The 5,891-nt window shown below is 37.3% G+C and overlaps 1 non-coding gene across 1 annotated transcript; it reads left to right on the forward strand.

The window, feature by feature from the left end:
* The first annotated feature begins 1,494 nt into the window (after positions 1 to 1,494).
* On the forward strand, positions 1,495 to 1,763 carry LOC114625819. Its single transcript, XR_003712138.1, has one exon.
* Positions 1,764 to 5,891: the final 4,128 nt, after the last annotated feature.

A 5,891-nucleotide genomic window follows, 5' to 3' on the forward strand; every position in this document is an offset into this window, starting at 1 on the left:
TGGCATATCAAGTTGCTGAAGGACTAGACACATCCTCTCCTGCTGGGGGGGGGCAGCCCAGTTAGGACAATGGAATCCACAGACAGGCAACGGATTAAAAGACAGTTCTCACTCCAGTTGTTTGGAGACCTGCATGAAGGCCAAGCTGCTCGTCTGCTACATATGTGCAGTTCAGGGACATAGGTCCACCCCGTGCTCCCTGTTTGGTTAATGGTTCAGTCTCTGGGAAGCCTCAAGGGTCCAGGTTAGTTGACCCTGTTGATATTCCTGTGGAGCAGCTCTGTGCTTTATGGGTCCCTCAATCCTTACAATTAAATCTTGAATCAAATAAAAAAAGAAGTCTAGAAGATTTTAGAACATGAAAAACCTACAGAATGAAATTCCCCACTCCTAGAGATTTTATAATATGAAAACTGGAATTAATATTCCATAAATGACTTAACTATTGCTACATTCATAAATCTCTTCAGTGACATCTCTTTTTTAAAAAAATGTATATTTCCCTTTGAATGAGTTCATTTTTTTATATTTTTTACACTAGGAAAAAAGTTGTTAACTCAGGATTAATAGGATAGAAAGAAAAAGAATCTGCAAAGGTTCCCATAAATGTATGAGCCTTGTTTGGTTATCTGCTTATTTTGTTTTATTGAGACAAGTTCTCAATATGTAGCTCTCCAGTGGCCTGGTATATGATATGTAGATTAAGATAACCTTAAATTCACCTACCTCTGCCTTTTCCATGCTGGGATTCAAGTTGGGTATTACATTACCCAGGACAAGCCATGTTTGATCATATTAAATGTTGTTTTAGTCTTGATCTTTCAAGTCATAATTGATTCCATTATCTACAATCTGCTTTGGAATATTAGATAGTTGCAACAATCGGATGTATGCACATTCATTAATAAAGGGTATTGTTTGGGGGCTAGAGTGATGGATGGCCCAGTAGTTAAGAATACTTACTGTTCATCCAGATGACCTGGTTTCATCCCTAGCCCCCACTTGGCAGCTCACAACAGTCTGTAACTCCTGTCCTAGGTGTCGAAACACCCTCTTCTAGCCTCTATGGGCACTGCATAGCCATGGTACACAGACATACTTGCAGGCAGCATATCCACACATAAAACATAATTTGAAAATTAAAAATAAATTTTAAAAGAGTGTACTATATACCAAGCTAGGTATGTGCTTCTCACAGGATATCAGAGTAGATGTGACAAAGATATATATGTGTATACATTAATTTATGTATATATACACACATCAATAAACTTACATAAATATTTATGACAATTTCCATTAGAGTTCTTTGGTCCATGAATCACTATAGCACCCTCTCCTTCCTTATCTGCAACCTCTTCGTTTAACATTAAAAACCCAGCTGACTTTTAACACTTATTCAGCAGTTTTAAGGTTATCAACTTGTACCCTAGTAAGAAAAAATGTTGCCACACAAAAGGACTGAATATTTTTTCTCTATTTATATTCCCTTTTAAATATTAGACTTTATCTGGGTTTATGGTACCCTAGAACACACCAGACTTGAAATAAAAGCATGGTCCAGAGGAAGCTGAGCCATCCTTGCTTAAAAGCCAGGGGTTCTATGTACAGTTTCCCTCTGCTAGGTCCTGGGTACTGTTTCCATGGTGATAAAAGCTGTGCCATGTCATTATCGATCCACCAACAGTAAGAGAAGCTTTGCAGTCAGGATAATGTTTAGCAGACAGCATGGTTTCTCTTGGACACTAAGTACTGCTACAAAACCTTGAGTTACCAAAAATATTGCAGGAAGTGAACTGCTAGAATCTGTAGAGTAAATGTCAAATCAGAAAACCCACCCAAGTGAGCAATGAAGTCTACTAAATCATCATTCAGTGGGAAACTTGGATGGCCCAGCTTACTCCTTTTCTAATGATGAGCCCCAAATGAAAATCTTTTTCTTTTGCCGAATAAATAAATATTCATTTAAACTATCTGTTCCTCGAACACTGTGGTTTCTCAACCTTCTTAATGTTTCGACCATTTAATATAGGTCTGCATATTATGGTGGCCCCCACCATGCACTTTTTTTCATTGCTACTTCATAACTGTAATTTTGATATTGTTATGAATGGTGGCAACCCACTTGGAGAATCGCTGCTCTAACACAACCCTTTGGGATTTGATGATCTACAAAGTCATATGCTATTTTAAATCAGCAGTACTTAAAGAATTAAATTCAGATAACTAACCATTATCCTGCAGTAGTTTTATAGCACTAGATTTTTGTTCATTCAGCCAATAACAAGTACTCTATGTCAGGAACTTGAACAGATCTCCCTGGAGAAAGACACTGCCATTTACATGATGAAAGGGATCTTCTATGATTTTTTTTTTGTTTGCTTTCTATACAGTGACTAAAATGTACAAGAAGGTAGGGATGGTACTGATCATCTGGTTAAATAGGAATTCAGTTCTGTAATTAAGCGTTCATCCCTCCTGGTGAAAAGATAGGAAAGTGAAAGTGAAACCATTGTAACAGATACCCTAAAAGTTCAGGGTACAGTACTACCCATGTTTACTCATACCATATAGATCTTAATAAGAACAAGTATGAAAGAGCCTTAGGTTGACTGCAATGACTTCGTTATACTCATTTGCCAGGGCTGCCACAACAAAATGTCAGGTGCTTAAGCAACAGAAGCTAATTTCCTGGAGACTTAAATCTAAGATCAAGGTGTCAGCAGCAGGTTCAATTTCTTCTGAGGCCTTACTCCTTGGCTTTCAAGTGAATACTTATTGTTGTCTCCAAGCAGACCTCTTTCTATACGTATGAGTCCCAGGAACCTCCCTGTATGTGCTAGTCTTCCCTTTTGATAAGTACACTATTCAGCTTGGAATTAGGGCTCACCCAGCAACCTCATTTTTAATTCAGTTTCTGATTTAAAGGCTACATCCAGTCCATTATAGTACCCCAAGCAAATGCTGTATCCTTAACAAATTTAAGGAACATAATGTTGCCATATTGGCCGGGGTGGCCCTGAACTCTACAGATCAAATGATTCTTCTGTCTTAGTCCCCCAGATTGCTGGCCCTCCAAGCATGCTTCACCACACTTGGCTTTAAAACAAAAATCTTAAAGTGATCAATCTGTAGTAACAATGGTAATGTGGAAAACTGTAAGTACAGCTACATGGTCTGTGGCTGCTTGCTTTGGCTCAATGTATATGTAATATATCTAAATGTGTATATGTAATATATCTAAATCAGAAAAAGATTGGGCAGATCGACTTTATTGAGTCAGAGTTTATGGGGAATTTAGACATATACAGATATTGCAATAAATGCCTCAAGCCCCCAAGTCATTCCCTCAAGTGCATTTTATAAAACCTTCGGGATTTTTTTAATTTACCACAAAATTTACCCAGTTAAAGTACACCAGTGCAGCTGTTCCTGCATATAATATGATCTGAGAATCTATTCCTCCTAACTTTAGAATAACTTTGTCATCATTACAAGAAGATACATTGTACCCATTAGCAGCCACTTTTCCTGTCTCCCATCCAACCAATAAATGGTTTGTCTCTATGGAGACTTGCTTAATGTGGACATTTTATGTAAGAAGGATAAAACAACATGTGTAGCCTTTGTGCTTAGTTTCTTTCATGCCATAGCATAGATTGGTACATAATTTTTTTAATTTTTAAATAATGATCTATTTCACATATAGTTTATATATTCATCATTTGGTAAGCAGTTATCTCCAGTCTTTGGCCTTTATGAATAATGTTCCTCTGATCATTTATGTAAACTTGTTTTGCGTGAACATTTATTTACATTTCTCCTAGATATGACCTAGGAGTAGAGTTGCTGGGTCATATATTATTTTTATTTTTTGAGAATCTATCAAGATGTTCTTCACAACTCTGACTTTTTTCATTTCTACCAGCTGTACAAAAAAATTACCTAAAATACCATTCAGAGATAGCCTGTACTATTTTAGAATTTTAAATTTTTATTTAGGCATATTTTTTATTTCACATTTATAGTTATTTTCTCCCACATATATGTCTATACATCACATGCATTCAGTGCCTGCAGAAGCCACAAGAGTGTTGGATCCCTTTGGAAATGGAATTACTACATGGATGTTAAGGATTGAACTGGAAACCTCTGGAAGAACAGTCAATGCTCTTAACTTGTGAGCCATCTCTCCAGCCCCTGTTTTAATATTTTTCAAGATTTGTTTGTGTGTGTGCACATACATACACACACATGGACATGTGCACATACACACACACACATGTGCACATACACACACACACACACACAGACACATACACACCAGTATTTTTAGGTACCTGCTGAATCCTGGAGATGTTAGATGGAGCTGGAGTTAAAGGCATTGATGAGCCATCCAACATGGGTGCCGAAAGCAGACTCCAGTCCTCTGGAAGGGCAGCAAACAAACTAACTGTTCCTTTTCTGCCCTACTTTTCTATATTTAACCTCATTTTGTACATTTGTATTTAAGAGCTTATATGATTTACAATATAAGTGGAATAATAACCATGCTACATATCAGTGGCATTTTGCACATATATTCATGGCTGTGATGGCTTGTATATGCTCAGCCCAGGGAGTGGCATTATTAGAAGGTGTGGCCCTGTTAGAGTAGGTGTGTCACTGTGGATGTAGGCTTTAAGACCCTCATCCTAGCTGCCTGGAAGCCAGTATTCTGCTAGCAGCCTTCAGAAGATCTAGAACTCTCAGCTCTGCCTGTACCATGCCTGTCTGGATGATAACAGACTGAACTTCTGAACCTGTAAGCCAGCCCCAATTAAATGCTGTTTTTATAACAGTTGCCTTGGTCATAGTATCTGTTCACAGCAGTAAAACTCAAACTAAGACAATGGCATATAAATATTCTATCTTATATGTACAATTTAGACAATCTTCTAACATTCAATATCTGCCTATCTATATCATGATAAAAATGGAAAACAGAAATAATGTATCTTTTAGGATTTATAACTGATGATTTTGTGTAGATCTTTAAAATAGACATGTCAAGCAGAAACCCTTAAGGAAAAGTAGTGATCCTAGATTATATAAATCTCCTGCATAGGAATTTCGATCCCTGGTTTGAAGTCCTGGTTCTTAAGTGATGACATTTAAAATCTTTTAATGCATATTATTCATTACTAGGAAAGACCAATAGCAATAATTTGAAATTGCTAGAGCAAAATGCCTTAGATGCTCATCATCCCTGATTAGGGGAATGGGAAGGAAGGCAGGACCCCTGTAGGGATGCTGGTTCAAACCAAATAGCCTGAAGAGATTTCAAATTAAATTTTGACTGAATCATGAAATTAACCTTGGATATTTTTAAAACAAAAAAATTATTTAGCAAAATAGTCTAACCTAGAACTGAACCTTTTCTCTAAACATTTAAACATCAGTAAGAGTAAGACACTATTAAAAGGATGTGTATCCAAGCGCATCTCAGCTACTCAGGAAACTGAGGCAGGGACCATAAGTTTGAGGCCAGCTTGTACATTGTGCCAAGATGCTGTCCCAAGGGAAAAACAAAACAAATCACTTGGGCAAAGAAGACTTAAGTAGAACTTAATCTTGGTTAAGTCAGAATCCTTAATCAGAACACTCTTCCTTGGGGTAAATTTTAGGTGCCAAGAAACAAAGGGTGTGGTTACTTGGTCCTGATGATGTTCTAAGTATGGCAAGATCAGAAACAATAAATTCTGAAGTCCCAGATGGGGAGCAGAGTGGATGCAAACAGACTGCAAAAGTAGCAGCAACTTAGACATAATCTGGCAGCAGTCAGTGTAGAAAGTTCTGGAAAGCCTTCAAAACCACTGGGTATAAGTTGAAAGGGATGAAGAAGAGAACTA

This window comes from Grammomys surdaster, unplaced genomic scaffold, assembly GCF_004785775.1.
Source record: "Grammomys surdaster isolate TR1022 unplaced genomic scaffold, NIH_TR_1.0 222, whole genome shotgun sequence".
NCBI lineage: Eukaryota > Metazoa > Chordata > Mammalia > Rodentia > Muridae > Grammomys > Grammomys surdaster.